The sequence below is a fragment of the Microcaecilia unicolor genome, chromosome 3, assembly GCF_901765095.1.
Source record: "Microcaecilia unicolor chromosome 3, aMicUni1.1, whole genome shotgun sequence".
NCBI lineage: Eukaryota > Metazoa > Chordata > Amphibia > Gymnophiona > Siphonopidae > Microcaecilia > Microcaecilia unicolor.
The window spans coordinates 381,198,735-381,218,610 of record NC_044033.1 but is presented as its reverse complement, the minus strand read 5'-3'; the positions used below and the strand labels follow the sequence as shown (position 1 = coordinate 381,218,610).

The following is a 19,876-nucleotide window of genomic DNA, read 5'->3' as shown; positions in this document are numbered from 1 at the left end:
ATGTCAATAAGAAAGAAGATATCAATTGTCATATTTAGATTCATGTGGGACTTTAAATTCTGGCAGAACAAATACAGTAATAATTTTATTTTCTTACAGTAATTATGATATCCTTTGTAGTGTGCAAGTTTAACATTTTAGAAATACATAAACAACACTAATGGTGTGAATGGTCTGGAAAATTCTTTGGGAACCAAGACTGTAAGATATTCTTCTTCTCCTTTTTTGTCAGAAGCTTTTATTTATTTATTTTTTTTAATAAGTTAGGAGTCCTTTTACTAAGGTGTGCTGAAAAATGGCCTGCAGTAGTATAGACGCAAGTTTTGGCCACTCGCAGAATCATTTTCAACGCACCTGTAAAAAATGCCTTTTTGGGGAGGGGGCCAAATATGGGTGTGCGGCAAAATGAAAATTGGCACATGTCCATTTTGGATCTGAGTCCTTACCACCACCCATTAACTTAGCGGTACGGTATCATGCATTAACCAGGCGGTAATGGTCAACGCCCATTCAAATGCCGATTACCGTCCACATGCTGGAAAATAAAAATATTTTCTGAAGCGCATAGTGGACGAGCGTAAAAAATGAAAATACCACCAGGACCACATGGTAGCCAGGTGGTAACTCAGAAATGACATGCATTGGGCGTGCATAGGCGCTTACGCAGCTCAGTAAAAGGGCCCTTAAAACATGGCTGCTACAAAACAGATCTTGGTAAAGGATTGTGGGACTTCTTCACAATAGCTGAGACTGCAAGCCTATAGACACATTCTTAATTCAGCAGGACTTATCCTTGGCTTAGCCCTTCTAAAATTTACTATAGTTTTCTTAAGCTTCTTTAGACACCTGAATCATAAACCACATCTTATCAGTATTAACAGATGTTTGACGCAACTACAGACTGGCACATCTAAACCAGCACAAGTGGAGAAGTGTCACATAAAAGCATTTTCCAGTCATGTTGGAATAACTCAAAACAAAATAACTTTTAAGAAGACAATATGAACCAATTAGAGGGAAGAAAATTTGCGATATACAGAATGTTCAATTTAAGAACAGATTTTTGAACTCAGAGTAGAACTGTGAACCCTGCCTTCAGACTGCTATCAATGCTCATCGTCTATAGTACAAGGGATGTGCTAAATGAAATGAAAGGAAAAAATGAACAGAATGTCATTTCAATTCCCTTTTGTTCACTTTACTATTTTTTTTACATAAAGGTGCTTGGTATCTGGGACCCCTTGCCCCAAGCCACTGCTGCTGCTGAAGATATTTAACAACTCAGTGGCCCCAACTACCTCTTACCCTCTTCTTATGGCATCATCACTTTGTTGCACAACAGCTGTGGTTGGGCAGGGACAATGGGGGATCACTTCTCCCCCCTAACAAAGTAGGGATCTGTGGTAAGGCAAGATATGGCAAGGCCAGCCCTAGCACTAGGCAAGCCAGGCAACCACCTAGGGCAGCTCAATTTTAGGGGTGGCACTAAAAGGGGTTGTTTAATAGCTTCATCAGTGGCAGCTGCTTGGGAAAAGGAGGGGGCCAGACCTTTTTTTCTTTCTTCTGGTTTAGGCTCTTTTTGTTTATTTCATTTTAAAGAAATGAAATAACATAAAAATTAAAAAAAAAAAGAAGAAAAGAAATTAAAAATTTTAAGTGCATATGCTATCAACTACTCCTGCTACTATTTATCATTTCTATGGTGCTGTTAGAAAATGTCTATTTTTTTTTCCCAAAATGGACACATGCTAGATGGTTTTGTGCCCTGTGCATTTATCTTTTTGGTCCATCTTCAAAAAAAAGTCCAAGTACAAAATGCACAAAATCAAGCCATTGAGATGTAGGAGGAACCAGCAATCTTAGTAGACTGGCCACACTGACATCCCAGAACAATGGGGCACCCTAGGGGTCACTGCTCTGGATGTCATATAAAAGCCCTCAGGTACACTTTTCCCCATTACCCCCTTATCTTGTCTGCTGAGCCCTCCAAAACCCACCGTCCCCAACTGTACACTACTATAATAGTCCTTATAGGTGAAAGGGTCACCTATATGTGGGTACAGTAGGTTTTTGTTGAGTTTGGGAGGGCTCAATTTCCACCACAAGTGTGACAGGTAGAGTGAGATATGGGCCTGGATCCCCTTCTCTACAGTGCACTGTACCAACCACTACACTATTCCAGGTGCCTGCTTGCTGCTTTAATAGAACAGGCTGTAGCATCTGAAGCTGTCATAGAGGCTGGTAAGTACTATCTTTATTCACATCTTTGGAGGGTGGGAGGGGATCAGTGACTACTAGGGAATAAGGAGGGTCCTCCTTGATTCCCTCCAGTGGTCATCTGGCCATTTAGGGCACCTTTTTGTGCCTTATTCAGTGGTCTAGATCAAAACATTGAAGCTTTAGCCCTAGACATTTTCGTTTTGTTCCATTATGGCTATAAAACATCCAAGTGTTAGGAACACCCAAATCTCACCCCCAAAATAATTTGGATACACTGTAGATGAATTGCATAGATAAAAGTCTGCAAAATAGGTTTCGAAAATACCAGTTTTGGATGTTTTGAGAAGAAATTTGTCCAAATGCTGCTTTATGACATTTTCTGGACGTTTTCCTCTTTCAAAAATGAGCCCCATAGTAACAGAGTAAATGACGGCAGATAAAGATCCGAATGATCTATCCACACTGTCAGTCACACTCATTATCAATTCAAGATTAAACTAACAATGAATGTGATATAAAATACTTGATCATGGTCTTTCTTTGGCATTTCTGGGACATAGACTGTAGAAGTCTGCCAAGCACTGTCCTTACATTCCAAATACTGAAGTTGCCATCAAAGCCCACGCCAGTCTATCTGAATCCATCTTGTCATTTGTAGAATATAGACAATAAAATTCTGCCCAGCACTTCCTCACGTTCTAGCTACTGAAATTGCTATCAAAGCCCTCTCCAACCCATCCTAAATCAGATTGACCTACATGGGACACAGACCGAGCAAGTCTGCTGCAAATGCGTCACTTTGCAGTTCTTTGTATTAAATTTTAATTGAGAAAGACCTCATACAACTGTGACCAAAAGACGGCATGTGAAACCGGACCGCAAGATCAGCTGATAAATGTGCACACAGTTAAAGAAGCAATCAAAGGTCAAAAACCCTCCTGTGAAATTCACTTTTCAAAACAAAAAACAATCTTAAACAGCAATGCAAAATGAAGAACTCCACCAGCACTGATCTTAAGTAATGCGATGAGTCGGTTCTCAGTCGCTTCATCTAGGCAAAATAAATTAATGACAGTGTGGTCCCAATGGACCCCTTTTGCTCCAGCTTCCTCTGGAGACCTTCACTGTGTCCCAGTTCTGTGAATGAGACGTCAACATATTAAGAAAATTGCTAATGGCATAGGTGGTCATTCCAAATGTGGGGCTTGTTCTTTTTATCGTTTATCGTTTATTTATTTACTATACCGTTTCTAATTGCATTCACAAAACAGAACGGTTTGCAGATTGACCACAGAATGTACTGATTTCACTAATCCTGCCGAAGGGAAAATTTACAAATTGAAGTTTGAGATCACTTGTAAATCTGACAATGTTGTTTACATCCTGCATGAAATTTTATGTGGGCAAAACAGAACACAATTTTTCTATTCCTCTAAGTGAGCATAAATCATGTGTGATCAATAACAAATTTGGGGCTCCATTGGTCTCGCATTGCAGGGACCTTCATTATAGTTTTGAATCCTTTTGTTACTGGATTATTGACTGTGTCCCTTTCAGCATTTGGGGAGGAGATTTGAAGAAATGATTACTACAACTGGAACAGCATTGGATTTTTAGATTTAACGCGTTGGAACCTATTGGACTGAATTCTACTTTACATTGGGCTGCATTTCTATGATCAAACAAGCAATTTTCTTAATATATTGACATCTTCAGCTCTGATTGGCTGTTCGGCATCTGACGTCCTTTTAAATGATGAGCTCCATTTTGTTTCTTTGTTCGCTGGCTGTCTTGGGACATGAACATGGATGGAGGGGCGGAGAGAGAGGAAAAATGCTGGAGATGGATGGAGGAGAGGGAAGAGAGAGGAAGGAGATGCATACTGACTGAGATGAGGGAAAGGGAAAAGAGGAGAAAAACAACACATGGATGGAGAAAATAGATGCTGGATGGAGAGGGGGAAGGGAGGTGGCAGATGCTGGATGGAAAGGGGAGAGGAGAGGGGGTAGATGCTGGATGGAAAGGGGGAGAGTTAAGATTGAGGAAAGAAGAAACAAGAGACTGGGACCAACACAATTAGAAACAGTAAACGGCCAGACCACAAAGGTAGGAAAAAAATGAATTTTATTTTTAGTTTAGGATAAAGTAGTGTGGTAGCTGTGTTAATAAATACAAAAAATGGAAGTAAGGTGATATCTTTATTGGACTAATTTTAATACTTTTCTGACTAATGTTTGGAGACCAAACTCTCCTTTCTCGTGTCAGAACAGAATATCATAACAGCAGTATACTGTCCTGACCTGAGGAAAGAGGTTTTGGCTTCTGAAAGCTAATTGAAAAATGTATTTAGTCCAATAAAATGATATTATCATATTTTCCATTTTTTGTTTCATTTGTATTTGTTAACCTATAGTATAGTGATTGAAATATGTCAGTTTTTGAAATTTGCATCTCTTTATATTTGCACAGTACGGGGGGACTGAGGGGTGGGACTGTTTAGGGAAGTAGTCCTGGTGCAGGTTGCAGGCAGCCTATGAGTGGCGCTGCCACTGCCCAGGTGAAGACTGCAGCAGACAGGATTTTAAGGTATGGCGGGGGGGGGGGGGGGGGGGGATGCACTGCCTGTAAAAAAAAAATTTTTTTCAGCACCCCCAATCATTTTAAAAAGTTGGCTCCTATGTCTGAGTTATTTTATGAGCACGCTAGATTTTTTTGTGGATTCTTTTGAGCACTTTTTGTTTTTTTTCTCGTTCACAGAACTGGGGCACAGTGAAGGTCTCCAGATGAAGCTGGAGCAAAAACGGGTCCATCGGGACCTCACTGTCTTTAATTTATTTTGCCTAGACGGAGCGACCGAGAACCAATTCATTGCACTACTTAAGATAAGTGCTCATGGAGTTCTTCATTTTGCATGACATTGCTGTTTAAGATTGTTCTTTGTTTTGAAAAGTGAATTTCACAGGAGGTTTTTTGATCTATGATTACTTCTTTAACTGTGTGCACATTGATCAGCTGATCTTGTGGTCCGGTTTTACATGCCGTCTTTTGGTCACAGTTGTATGAGGTCTTTTTCCTCCTTTCTAAATGAATGAGTGTGTTATTACTTTGATTCACAGTATTTTTTGTGGCTTTCATGGTATTCTATTCAGTGAATCTGATCTGTGGATATTTTTTACTTTGTGTATTCAATTTTAATTGCCAAACATTAGACCATTCTTCTACCTTCTGCAGATCCTTTTCATGTTTTCCACACCCTCCAGGGTGTCCACTCTGTTACAAATGTTGATATCATCTGCAAAAAGGTAAACCCTTACCTTTTAACTCTTTGGCAATGTCACTTACAAATATATTGAACAGAATCAGCCCCAGCACCAATTCTTGAGCACTCCACTATTCATCTTTCCTTCCCCCAAGTGAATTTCATTAACCTCTACCCTTTGGTGTCTGTCTGTCAACTAGTTTTTAATCCAGTTCACCACTTTGGGCCCTAACTTCAGCCTGTCAAGTTTACTCAAGAATCTCCAATGAGAAACTGTATCAAAGGCTTTGCTGAAATCCAAGTCAAAGAATTCAATCAGATTCGTTTGGCATGCCCAGACCATGCCAAATTCTTCAGTTTTAGACATCCATATCCCCACTTTGTAAAATCAGAACTTAGACATCTATGCATGATAGATATCTAAGTGCCGGTTTATGGGCATCCATAACATGAATGCTACTTATGAAATAAGGACATAAGAACATAAACATAGCCATACTGGGTCAGACTGAAGGTCCATCAAGCCCATTATTCTGTTTCCAACAGTGGTGAATCAAGATCACACAACCCCTGGCAAGTTTCCAAAAGAGTAAAAACAGATTTTATGCTGTTTATCCCAGGGATAAGCAGTGAAGTTTCCCAAGTCCATCTTAATAATGGATTATGAACTTTTCTGGTATGTAGCCCCATGCAGGACGTGTATGCAGGGTGTCAGGAGTCAGAACTGACAGAAACAGATCAGCAAAGGTGCCGGAGACCGGCGCTGAAGAAGACTTCTGCTGGCGGGGGTTGGGGACCCCCACCAGCAAAGGTACCTGGCGGCGGCAGGGGGGGCCGAAGGTGGTGGTGGTGGGGGGGGGGGCCAGCGGCTGGGGGAGTCGGGCTAAACCGTGCTCCCCCACCTCGGGCTCTGGACCCCCCTCCCGCCGAGGTCTGGCTATGCCCCTGGTTTCAATGTATCATCAACATCGACACCTAAATCGTTTTCTTGGGCGGTAAGTTAATGTTGGACCTAGCTGATGTCAGCATCCAAAATGCTTGTGTTAGGCATATATTCCCCATTGCTCTTGGAATCTGATCCATTGCTATTTATGCTTCCTTTGTCCAATTCTTCATTCAAATGTTGAAGTTATTTTTGAACTTCTTGAGTCATAAAATGATGTCCACTAGGCATGTTTACCAAAAACCGATGCAAGACACAATATTGGTCAAACATGAGAGTATAGAAAGTTCTAAAATACTGGCACCTAATAGGAGAAAACAAGGATAGAAATTACTAGTGTCCACTTTTAGGCGAAGCAGAAAGCTTCAAATGATAGAGGTCTCAATATAAACAAAGCCTGGCAACCACTCAAACAAAAATCTAAACTCAAAAAATCAGTTACCTCATCTGCACTTCAAAGCTCAAAAAAATCAATGCCTATGACCAATGACCTAATCCACACGTCAAAGCTCATTATTCAATGACCAATAGTTTCAGTAGCTTTTCTTCAAATCAAATAGACCCATATCCCTATTTTTCCTTGGAAGTGCTAAATTTATTAGACAGAGAGCAATGTCTTTTTTCACATCAAGCAATCCAGATTGAGAAATTTTACAAAAAACAGTCCTACATACAGACTCTGTTACTTCACCCTGAAGAAAGCCACAGTAAAATGAATGAAATGTCAAAGGGGTCAGTTTGAATCCCTTCAGTTTGTGACTGCTTTTATCTTCAAAAGTACAGTAGCTTAGCCCTTGAAATGTACATGTCATGTAAAACACCAATGAGCACGAAAAGTCATAATTCATTCACAGATTCGATAAAGGTAAATAGCCTAATTTCATAGAGGTCAAAATAACCACTGTGGCAGTTCCAATGTTAAATGGGTATGATAAGTTTAGTACCACATTTATTTTTTGGTATGTTTATTTATTAATTTTCAAAATATATCACAAGATAACTTTTGCTACAGAAACACAGAAAGGAACATAATATGAAGAACAAAAGAAAACAATCACTGAACAATACTTCAACTCTTCCTTAGACCACAACATTAAGGAAGAAGGGGGAGTGATAAGGACAATTAATAGGAGAAATTAAAGGAAATAATTATAAATCTGCTAATACAGATTACACAAGACAAGTCACTGAACTAACTCCCCACATTTACTCTAAAGCCATAGCAAAAACACTCAAACAATTTTCTTCATGTTTAGAAAAGTTCTCAATTGTTCTGGGATAAAAAAAAAACCAACAACATATTTCATCCCACCTAATTTAACCACACTATTAAGCTAACAAAAATGTTGCACCCAGGTCTCTTATTTTTTTATTACATTTGTACTCCGTGCTTTCCCACTCATGGCAGGCTCAATGCAGCAGTGGAGGGTTAAGTGACTTGCCCAGAGTCACAAGGAGCTGCCTGTGCCTGAAGTGGGAATCAAACTCAGTTCCTCAGGACCAAAGTCCACCACCCTAACCACTAGGCCACTCCTCTTGTGTCTTGTCTCATGGCTAAGAACAATTTCCTTCTCTTCTGAGTACTTTTAGTAACATCAGGATACATTCAGATGTATGACAAAAGTACAGTCTCAAAATAGCATTTAAATCTTGCTCAAATACCAGGGACACCAGTAATACAGCTCTTTTGGAGGTTTCAGGAACAGATTCCTCTAGAATAGCTGATACATTATTTAATTAAATCCAGCTGAGTTCCCAGGCCACGATCACCCTCCACATCACAATAACCCAAGAGATTTTTAAAGAATTAAGGTTCCTAATACATTTTATTCAATGGGAGAAATAGCTTCTGGGGAATATTTTAAAATCTCCATAAAGTACTTCATAAACAAGTTTAGTACCACATATTCAGTGATAGGACCACTGATTACTGAAAATGAAAATAGGCAGCTAAACAAATCCATTTATCTTTCTGCAGCAGCTGTCTTTCTGAATACTGCCTCTTTATTTTACAATTTTAAAAGCCATTTCTATGGGTGAAATAATGCTTTGCCAGTGGAAACAGGCGTTTATAAACTTGCCCTTCCAATATGTGGGTGAACCTCTGCATGTACTACCTGGGCATATGTTTCTCAGACTAAGCAGGGCTGGGGTTGGCGAAGGATTAGAATCTGCATGCAGGTTTTAGAAAACAAGTTCAATGGAATATGCATATAACTCAGGAGCTTTGCATGTAACAAAGAGTAGGTGAAAACACATGTGCATAAATTCTCTGGAGTAATTTTCAAACCAAAAGTACATATTTGCTTTGAAAATTTGCTGCTACCTACACAGGTAAGTGCAGTGTGTTTTGTCTAGCAAAAAAAAGTACCGGTACTCAAATGCTAGGTCACCCTTCACGGGTGGGGTGATCACTGAGGGACCCACCCCACAATAGCCAGGCCTCCCACAACCAGTCACAGAATCAATAACAAGGCAGAATTGTTGTGTAGAGCCTGAGCTCTTTCATTAAAACTTGGGGTCCCTGGGTCCAGTGGCGTACCAAGGTGGGGGCGGTCCGCCCCGGGTGCCAGTGGGTGGGGGGTGCTCCGCTCCCGCCGCACATTTAAAAAACCGGCGAAGCAGCGTCGCAGGCAGCGCCTCGTGCCCTGCTTGTAAAAAAAAAAATCAAATCTCCTTCCTCCTTCTCCTCCTCGTCTTGACGTCGACTCGGGCCTTCCAATCAATTTGATTGGAAGGCCCGAGTCGACGTCAAGACGAGGAGAAGGAAGGAGATTTGATTTTTTTTTACAAGCAGGGCACGAGGCGCTGCCTGCGACGCTGCTTCACTGGTTTTAATGGGACTGAGGTGGGGAAGGAGAGGGGCGAAAGGGACTCGGGTGGGGGTGTTCAGAGGGGAGAAGGGGACTGGGGTGAGGGTCTCAGACAGGGGAGGGGAGAAGGGGACTGGGGTGGGGATCTCAGAGGGGAGAAGGGAAGGGGAGGGGAGAAGGGGACTGGGGTGGGGGTGTTCAGAGGGGAGAAGGGGACTGGGGTGGGGGTCTCAGAGGGGAAAAGGGGAGGGGAGAAGGGGACTGGTGTGGGGATCTCAGACAGGGGAGGGGAAAAGGGGACTAGGGTGGGGGTCTCAGAGGGGAAAAGGGGAGGGGAGAAGGGGACTGGGGTGGGGATCTCAGACAGGGGAGGGGAGAAGGGGACTGGGGTGGGGATCTCAGAGGGAAGGGGAGGGGAGAAGGGGACTGGGATGGGGGTGTTCAGAGGAGAGAAGGGGACTGTGGTGGGGGTCTCAGACAGGAGAAGGGGAGGGGAGAAGGGGACTGGGGTGGGGGTCTCAGACAGGGGAGGGGAGAAGGGGACTGGGGTGGGGATCTCAGAGGGGAGAAGGGAAGGGAAGGGGAGAAGGGGGCTGGGGTGGGGGTGGTTCAGAGGGGAGAAGGGGACTGGGGTGGGGGTCTCAGAGGGGAAAAGGGGAGGGAGAAGGGGACTGGGGTGGGGATCTCAGACAGGGGAGGGGAGAAGGGGAGGGGAGGGGAGAAGAGGACTGGGATGGGGGTGTTCAGAGGAGAGAAGGGGACTGGGGTGGGGGTCTCAGACAGGGGAGGGGAGAAGGGGACTGTGGTGGGGGTCTCAGACAGGAGAAGGGGAGGGGAGAAGGGGACTGGGGTGGGGATGTTCAGAGGGGAGAAGGGGGCTGGAACTGGGGGCTGAAAAAAGGGGCAGAGAGAGAGAGGGGACAGATCCTAGATGGAAGGGGGAGCGAGAGGGAGGGCAGACCCTGGATGGATGGGAGAGGGAGGGCAAATGGTGGATTGAAGGGGCAGAGAGAAAGGGCAGGCAGTGGATGGAAGGGACGGCAGAGAGGGCAGACACTGGATGGCAGAGAGAGAGAGAGAGAGAGAGAGAGAGAGAGAGAGAGAGTGAAGACAGATGCTGGATGGAAGGAAGACGGTGAAAAGAAGATGAGGAAAGCAGAAACCAGAGACAACAAACTGTAAATAAAATATATTTTTTTAATTTTTTTTGCTTTAGGATAAAGTATTGTAGATGTGTTAAATGTTTATAATAGAACATGTAAATAAGGTAATCTTTTTATTGGACTAATTTTAATACATTTTGACTAACATTCGGAGAACAAAACCCTCTTCCTCAGGTCAGGATAGGATACTGTAACAGCACTATACTGTACTGACCCGAGGACGGAGGTTTTGGCCTCTGAAAGCTAAATGTATTAGTCCAATAAAATGGTATTATTTTACTTTCTATATTTGTTTTATTTCTATTTGTTAATTTGTAAAGTGGTGATTGGTACTTGTTAGGTTTTTTTTTTCAAATTTACATCTGCTGTCTTTATATTTTGCACAGTACTAGGGGACAGTTTCTGTTTCTGTGGTGTTGCATTGTATGCAGAGTCTGGCATTGGGGGTTCAGTTTAATTTTTGTCTAATTAGAAAGTTTATGATTACTTATTCTATAGTGGATTAGGGTGTATCTGTGTTTGTGAAAAGACATGGCTTTCAGTTGGCATTGACTGTGCAGGATCTACGATCTGTACTATTCTGTCTGGTTTCGTTTTACAATAGGTGAATTGATGTTCTAGTGCTCACTGTAGTGTTTAAGATGCTTTCCTTTTCCTTGTGTGACTCGTAGAAATGACTGCTTATGGTATGGTAGAATTGCTCTATAGGTCCTGAGTGTTTTGTATTCTCGGCATGCCTAGTACTGGATTTGGGGGGGGGGGGTGTTAAAAAATGACCGGCCCCGGGTGTCAACTACCCTAGGTACGCCACTGCCTGGGTCAGTTTTGGCAGACAATGGAAAAGATGCCGGTACTCAGTACCCCCAAGTACCCCCTCAAAAAAAGCCCTGGGTAAAAGTAAGCATGTAGTTTCATGTGTCAATGCAGCTATGAAACTACCTCTCCTAGGTGCAGTTCATTGTTCTGTCTGTGCTCTATTTACAATATCTAAAGAACTGCAGCTGTTGTACATCCTGCTAGAAAGCTGAGGAGTCTGAAGACCAGCACCTTCAGGAACAATTCTTCTGGAAATTGCATCTAAATTTTGGAGAAAAATGAACTACATGTCTACTTGTTTTGTTTGGAGTTAAAAACGGTCAATTTCTTTATAATAATAAAAAAAAGAACAAGAAACGAAAAGGAAAGTACTGTGCAAGCATCAGTCTTCATCTTTTACATAACCTGGAGTGGACAAAAGAAAGCAATCTGTTATATTCAAAAGTGTTCCAGGTCAGTGGCCCTGCAGGAGCCAGTAGAAATACAACATAGGAGATTGACTACTCATTGCAGTGTATTGATATATTCTTCAAGGACTTTGTTTTCAGTTTACTGTGATATCACATCGAGCACATGTGACAAAAGCATAAGATTTGCCATACTTGGTCAGACTGAAGCTTCATCAAGGCCAGTATCCTGTTTCCAGCAGTGGTCAATCCAGGTCACAAGTACCTGGCAAGATCCCAAAAGAGTAAAAACAGATTTTATGCTGCTTATCTCAGGAATAAGTAGTGGATTTTCCCAAGTCCATCTTAATAATGGCTTATGGATTTTTCTTGTAGGAATGTAGCCAAACATTTTTTAAACCCTGCTAAGCTGACCTTTGGATGTACTTGGGATCATGCGCTGAAATAGGTAGAACTGGGTTACTGGATTATTAAAAGCTGGATGAAATGCTGGCACGTGATGGATTTCCTCTATTTGTTACAATTATTGTGTCTTTGATGATCAATCTTTCTTGCAGCTAGGAGGGACTGCTAGGGGTGCCACCTTTCTTTTTCCTAAACAGGCTGAAGAGAGAAGTTGCTTCAGCTCTGCAGCAGCACACAGTACACGTTCTACTTTGGCATTGTTACAATGCTATTTTCATTTGGGAAGGTGCCCTCCTAGGCTGCTGGAAGTCATGATGCATCCCATTTTAATTATCTCAACCTGAATCTGACAGCATGATTGTATTTGAGAAAACTTAATTTGTCAGATTTAAATATGTATATTCATGAACATAACTCTGTACAAAAGGTCAAGCTACAAGAAAGAGATTGTGACCAATACTATCTAAAAATATGCACTAGTCAACCTGACTGACCATTAAGAATATGGGGTTGCTTTATGTTAGACAGTTGTTAAAATGTAGAGATCTTTGAACAGCAAGCATCTATTTTGCTGAGCTGTCTTTCCAATCAGGGATACTCAGATAAAACCTGAGCATCATACTGCAAGATAAAAAAAACAGAGGGTCTGATATTCAGCCAGCCCAGTCAGAGTCTACACTTAAGTGCTGGCATTTAACCTAGTGCTGCACAATATACTGGTGATCACTCCGACTCTTATATGTTTAAAGTTAGGCCTGATAAGAACTTAAGAACAGCCACTGGGTCAGACTAATGGTCCATCTAGCCCAGTATCCTTTTTCCAATAGTCGCCAATCTAGGTCACAAGTACCTGGCAGAAACCCAAATAGTCAATTTATCCAGTTTATCATATTTGATGATTGTTTTCCCTTTCTCTAAAGAGAAAGGGAAAACAATCATCAAATATGATAAATATGCTAATGCTCGTCAAAGAATCATCAAATATGAAAAAAGGCAACAAAAGATACTGTGATGCACTTTTGTGCTTTTTATTCGCATCACAGAAACCCAAATAGTAGCATCAGTCCACGCTACCAATCCCAAGGCAAGTAGACAAATATTACTGCTACATATATGTATCAGCACCACCTTCAGCCTGCTCCAGTGCTGCCCCCTTTTTAAATGCATACAATATCGGCATCCAGTAAGTTAAATGGTACACTGCCATTGAACACAACTTGCTTTGAATATCAGGTCAACAGTGTACCTCTTTAAAATAGTCAGGTAAAACTTTAGGTGTACTTACTAAACAGAGAATATTCTGAAGCACCTGGTAATTAGTTCTTTTATTTTTTTTCATCCCGGAGAACCAAAAGCCTCTGTGTTCTTCATTGCAAAGCCTGGGGGCTAGTGGTGGCCCCTGAAGATCTCTAGGGTGGCCCCCATCATTCTGTTTTTTTTTTGTTTTTGTTCACTACTCTCTGCCCCTCTATCCAAGCTTGTGAAAGAAAGGGAGAAGTGGTTGGGAGGAAGAGCCACATTCTTGAAGGGCAAGGCATTTCTCAACAGAAGAAGAGAATGTGCTTGGAAATACCTCCTTGAAAATAACCTCAATGAAACATTTGAAGGCAGGCTAGATGGAATGTATTTTATTGATACATGTTAGTGTCATCATAGCCTTGCACTGGAAGATATATGGTGGCTCTCCTTCAACTTATTTGGATCCAAAATGGCCCCAACTTAAAAAGTAGTGAATCCTACTATTCTATGAAGTGTTAACAACTGAGTACCTCTTTTAATGGTGCATCAGTGTACAGTACAGAGAAAGCCTGGCAGTCCAAATCCTTCACCTTTTAGATAATGTAGGGACTGGGGGATGAAACTTCAAGGCTCTACCTTCAATGGATGTGGGGGTCACTATACTCACTCAGCTCAGACAATTAGCACAGTCATAGAAAAAATACAATGTACAGTCAAAATGGCTATCAAGAAAAGAAACAGAATTTTACTGAGCAGATTCTTCAAAACACACACATCACCAATCAAGGGAAGAATTTGACTAAACAGATTCTCCAATTCAAACATATTACCAATAGTGAAACAGTAAAGCACAGTGGGTTGTTGGTACTCCTTGATTTCCCTTTCACTCTACTAGACTATCCAGTTGCCTTCTTCTGGCTAGTTTAGTCTAAGCTTGAGGAATGGTCCAATATTTGGCAACTAAGATTTAATGTTAAAAACTGCAGGGTCATGCACTTGGGTCACAAGAATCCAAGGGAACGGTACAATATAGGGAGTGAAGTGCTTCTGTGTACAAAGGAAGAGCGAGACTTGGGGTGATTGTGTCTGATGACCTTAACATTTCCAAACAGGTAGAAAAAATGACAGTCATAGCCGGAAGGATGCTTGGGCGCAATAAGGAGAGGAATGACCAGCAGAAACAAAGAGGTGATAGTGCCCTTGTATAAGTCTCTAGTGAGCCCCATTTAGAGTACTGTGTGCAATTCTGGAGACCGCATCTACAGAAAGATATAAACAGGATGGAGTTGGTCCAGAGGGCAGCTACAAAATTGGTAAGCAGTCTTGGACATAAAACATATAGGGACAGGCTTATGAACCTCAACATGTACAGTACATGCTAGAAGGGACAGGCTTATGAACCTCAACATGTACATGCTAGAAGAGAGGAGGGAGAGAGGAGATATGATACAGACGTTTAAATATCTCAGGGGCATTAATGGACAAGAAGTGAGCCTTTTTCAAAAGAAGGAAAATCTGGAGTGAGGGGGCATACAATGAAGTTAAGAGGAAATAGGCTTAGGAGGAATCTAAGAAAGTATTCGTTCACAGAAAGGGTGGTGGATGTGCGGAATGGCCTCCCGGTGGAGGTCATGGAGACGAAAACTGTATCAGAATTTAAGAAAGCATGGGACAAGCATGTGGGATCCATTAGGAAAAGGAAGAGTTAGTGGTTACGGAAGATGGGCAGACTGGATGGGCCATTTAGCCTTTATCTGCTGTCATGTTTCTGTTTCTATCTCCACCAACGTCTTCTGTTCATCTGATGACTCCCTGAGTCACCTGTCTTCTTTCTAGGTTCATTAAACCCCTTTTTGACTCCTCTGGTTCATGGAACCTCTCAGTGACCCCTAATTCAACTCCCTAGGAAAAGGCTTCTTTCCTTTGTCCTTAGCTTCACTGAATCTTTTTTAACTCCTTTTGCTCATGAAACCATTCATGGATCTGTGGAGATACAAATCCCTAATCCCACTCACTCATTCCAGCCATGAACTTTGATTACTTTGCCAGAAGGACACAAAGATTCAGAAGAAAGCCTCTCTTCCTTAGAACAAGATTTTATAGAGCATCAGCAAACTTTCAATGCAAACTACAAACCCCTGAAATCCAGTTTTACAAACTGAGTCTATGTTAGACTTGCTGTGTCTGGACTCCTTCAAAGATGTTATAGAAGACCATACAGGCCACCTTTTATCAAGCCACATGGCAATGCCAATGGAGCTCGTTCAAAGTGAATGGGCTTTGTTGGCATTACAGCACCGGCACCCACTAGCACAGCTTGATAAAAGGGGGCCACAGTTTGTGAAATGGACTTCCTATCAGCTATGTTTGCAGCTTGCAATGGAGCCCTTGGAACCTTGGCATTTCAAATTTTGCGATGTCAGCATATCAAAATGGCAATTAAACATGCGAATAAATTTAACAGGATTCATCTATATACAAACACACAGCTGGGAGACAAAGATTTTAAAAAAGAAAAAGCAAAAATACATGTCATTTACATCCAAACAGACTTAAGAAGAAATAAATATATACAGAACTGGAAAATGTTGGCACATGTAGACTGACTCTGGTCTCTGGACAGAACTTCTGCATGAAGGTAGCGCTTCTCTCACTATTCAATATTTCTCAATATTTCTCTTTTAAATAGTAGTAATAAAAAATATCACGTGCATTTTTATAATACACCAATGCATATTTCACAAAACAAAAGAAGCATGTTCTCACATGCCATCTTTCTCTTTTGATCTACGCACAGGAAAAAAAAGATTTTAAATGCTCCCAGGTTTCAACCTAATTAAGGTTTAAAAAGACCTTTGTACTGACAAATAAAAACTCTAAATGTTGAGTACCTGATTCTCTTAAAACATGATGTATATTTTTGTGACCCTTTACTAGGTGAAAAAATATCAGCACCAATACAACGCCTGCTGGGGTGCCAGGGTGTCCCTATAATCAGCCCCTCCAAATGACACAATGAAAGGTTATTCCTTTGTGATAGTTTCTCTGTGTTCATCTGTATGCTGTACAAGCTGGCATGTTTCTAAATATAACTGAGATAAAATAACAATGAACGATGATTGCTTTGTTTTTGGGTGTACCAACATGGCGGCTGTGGGAGGGTTGGGGAGATGGCTTCCGCATTGTGATATCAGGTCATCTCCTATTCTTTCTCCAACCTCTCTGGTACCAGCACTGAATACTGCTGGCACCCACATAACTCCTGACTCCACACCCAGACCACACATCCACTGCCTAGTTTTAAGGTTACCGATATTCAGTGGTACTGCCCGGTTTGGTTTCACTGAATATAAGTAGCCAACCTTCTCAGCATGGTTTTGCTAAGTAGGAGGCTCTCCTGTCTAGTTGCAGCCTTTTGAATATTGGGCCCCATGTGTTTACAAGAAAAGGGTGGCTGATTCCCTCTCTCTTTCCCTCCTTCCTTTACCACCAGAGAGGATGTATTTGTTTAATATTTTTAAATGACAAACCAAAGGAAAACAAAGCTCTTTCCTGAGCCTGTCATTGTGATGGCTTTCTTAAGTGTATAAGAGATTAGTTCAGCTGCTATTCACGGGTGCAGCATGGACCCAGCTCTTCATTTTGAGTTTCCTGAGATTTATTCAGTGTTTATTAAAACAAAATGAAGAAGAAAGTTAAGTGTAACAACGAATCATTATCAGAGTCAGGAAAAGCTCTATTTACTTGGGAGGGCCATGGTCTCCGTGGCCTACACCCATTCTGTTGCCTATGATTATTATGGGTTTGTTTTGGTGGACAGAAGTGTGAAGCACTGTTCAGCTTCCCCTCTGCCAGCAGCGGGGGGGGGGGGGGGGGGGGGGGGGGAGGTATAAGGGGAATACCAGTGAGGAGAGGCAGGGGGAGATTGGCATGAGGATTGAGGGTCATACTGGGAGGTGCAGGTGAAGGACTTGGAACTAGGAGGAGAGGATAGAGGTGGTGAGAAGGCAATATAGGCCAGTCATAACTTCTGTAAGACCAAAGCAAAACTCTGTATGTTAAATCTTCCAACAGTAGGGCAAAAATCAGTAGAAATTGAATAATAAATTTAGAAAAACCAAGAATTTGATTTTGCTAAACAGAAAATGAATAGGCTGAATTGTAACCCAAGGTAAAGTGTTCTGCTATGCTGCTAATATTTCTCCAAGCAATGAAATATATAGGTATTTTTTCAAGAAAACAGCTTGTAAGGTATGTCTAGGGTTGTTCAATTACTAGGTCAAAGTTCTTAAGTAAAAGTATAAATAAAAGTACAGTGAAGCACACATTAAAAAATGTACTTAAGTGAAAGTAAAAAAGTTAGGTTCCTGTTTACTAAGCTGCGCTGTAGGTACGCCAACTTATTAGCACCAGTGGCATACCAAGGGGGGGGGGGCGGTCCGCCCCGAGTATCAGTGGGTGGGGGGTGCTCCGTTGCTGACTGCAGTCAGCTCTCGTCTCCTCTCCATCCTGTGCCTTTAAAAAAAATCTGAAAAGCAGCATGGCAGGCAGCGCTTCGCGTCTGCCCTGCCTGCTTGTAAAAGAAAGCGCCGGCAAACCTCCTCGTCGACGTCACGATGTCGCGTCGGGTCTTCCCTCACTGGGTCCCGCCCTCGCAGGGGGCGGGACCCAGTGAGGGAATACCCGACGCGATATCGCGACGTTGACGAGGAGGTTTGCTGCTTTCTTTTACAAGCAGGCAGGGCAGACACGAAGCGCTGCCTGCCATGCTGCTTTTCAGATTTTTTTTTAAAGCCCCGGATGGAGGCAGCAGACGAGGGCTGTTGTCGAAGGTGGTAGGTGGGTCGAGTTGGGGGGGGGGCTTAGATGGGAGAAGAGGGGAGAAGGGGACTGGGCTGGGGAAAGGGGGTGGGGGTCTCAGATGGGAGAAGGGGATGTGGGGAGGGGGGTCTCAGATGGGAGAAGAGGGGAGAAGGGGACTGGGCTGGGGAGAAGGGGGGTGGGGGTCTCAGATGGGAGATGGGGATGTGGGGAGGGGGTCTCAGATGGGAAAAGAGGGGAGAAGGGGACTGGGCTGGGGAGAAGGGGGTGGGGGTCTCAGATGGGAGAAGGGGACGTGGGGAGGGGGGTCTTGATGGGAGAAGGGGACTGGGGTGGGGAGGGGGTCTCAGATGGGAGAAGAGGGGAGAAGGGGACTGGGGTGGGGAGGGGGATCTCAGATGGGAGAAGAGGGGAGAAGGGGATGGGTGGGGAGAAGGGGGGGTGGAGAAGGGGCCATGCGAGAAAATGGGAGCCATGCCTGGGGCTGGTGGGAAAATGGGTCTGGGGCTGAAAAGGGGTCCCTAATGCAAGGCATGTAGATGAAGGAGGCTGGAACTGGGGGCTGAAAAGGAGGGTAGGTGGGATAACGGGGCTAGTACTGGAACTGGGGGCTGAAAAGGGGCAGAGGCTGAAGCTGGGGAGACTGGGGGCTAAAAAGGGGACAGGGAGAAGTGGCTGGGGCTGAAGCTCGGGACTGGTGAGAGAAAAGGGCTGGAGCTGAAACTGCGGACTGGTGGGATAATGGGGCTGAAAAGGGGGAGCAAGTGGGAGATGTGGGCTGGGGCTAGAACTAGGGGCAGGTGGGATAAGAGGGCTGGAACTGGGGACTTAAAAAAGGGGCAGAGAGAGAGAGAGGGGACAGACGATGGATGGATGGATGGGGGGGAGAGGGAGGGCAGACCCTGGATGGATGGGGGGAGAGGGGAGGGCAGACCCTTAATGGATGGGGGGAGAGGGAGGGCAGACCTTGGATGGATGGGGGGGAGAGGGAGGGCAGAAAGTGAATGGAAGGGGGAGAGAGAGGGCAGACAGTGAATGGAAGGGGCAGGGAGAGAGGGCAGACATTGGATGGAGGGGACAGCAGAGAAGGCAGACACTGGATGGCAGAGAAAGAACGAAGACAGATGCTGGATGGAAGGAAGACAGTGAAAAGAAGATGAGGAAAGCAGAAACCAGAGACAACAAACTGTAAATAAAATATATATTTTTGTTTTTTTTGCTTTAGGATAAAGTAGTAATGTAGCTGTGTTAATAAATGTTTATAATAGAACATGCAAATAAGGTAATCTTTTTATTGGACTAATTTTAATACATTTTGACTAACGTTCGGAGAACAAAACCCCCTTCCTCAGGTCAGGTTAGGACACTGTAACACACTATACTGTATTGACCTGAGGAAGAAGGTTTTGGCCTCTGACAGCTAAATGTATAGTCCAATAAAATGGTATTTTATTTTCTATATTTGTTTTATTTCTGTTTGTTAATTTGTAAAGTGGTGATTGGTATTTCTTAGGTTTTTTTTTACAAATTTACATCTGCTGTCTTTATATTTTGCACAGTACTAGGGGACATTTTCTGTTTCTGTGGTGTTGCATTGTATGCAGAGTCTGGCATCTTGGGGGTTCAGTTTAATTTTTGCCTAAATAGAAAGTTTATGATTACTTGTTCTATAGTGGATTATGGTGTATCTGTGTTTGTGAAAAAGACATGACTTTCAGTTGGCATTGACTGTGCAGGATTGACGATCTGTACTATCTGTCTGGTTTCGTTTTAGGTGAATTCATGTTCTA

At 42.9% G+C, this 19,876-nt stretch overlaps 1 protein-coding gene across 1 annotated transcript in view; it reads right to left on the bottom strand.

The window, feature by feature from the left end:
- The window catches only part of LOC115465140 (GRB2-associated and regulator of MAPK protein 2-like), a 264,342-nt gene that overhangs the window by 42,157 nt on the left and 202,309 nt on the right, over positions 1 to 19,876 (bottom strand). The window lies entirely within an intron of this gene.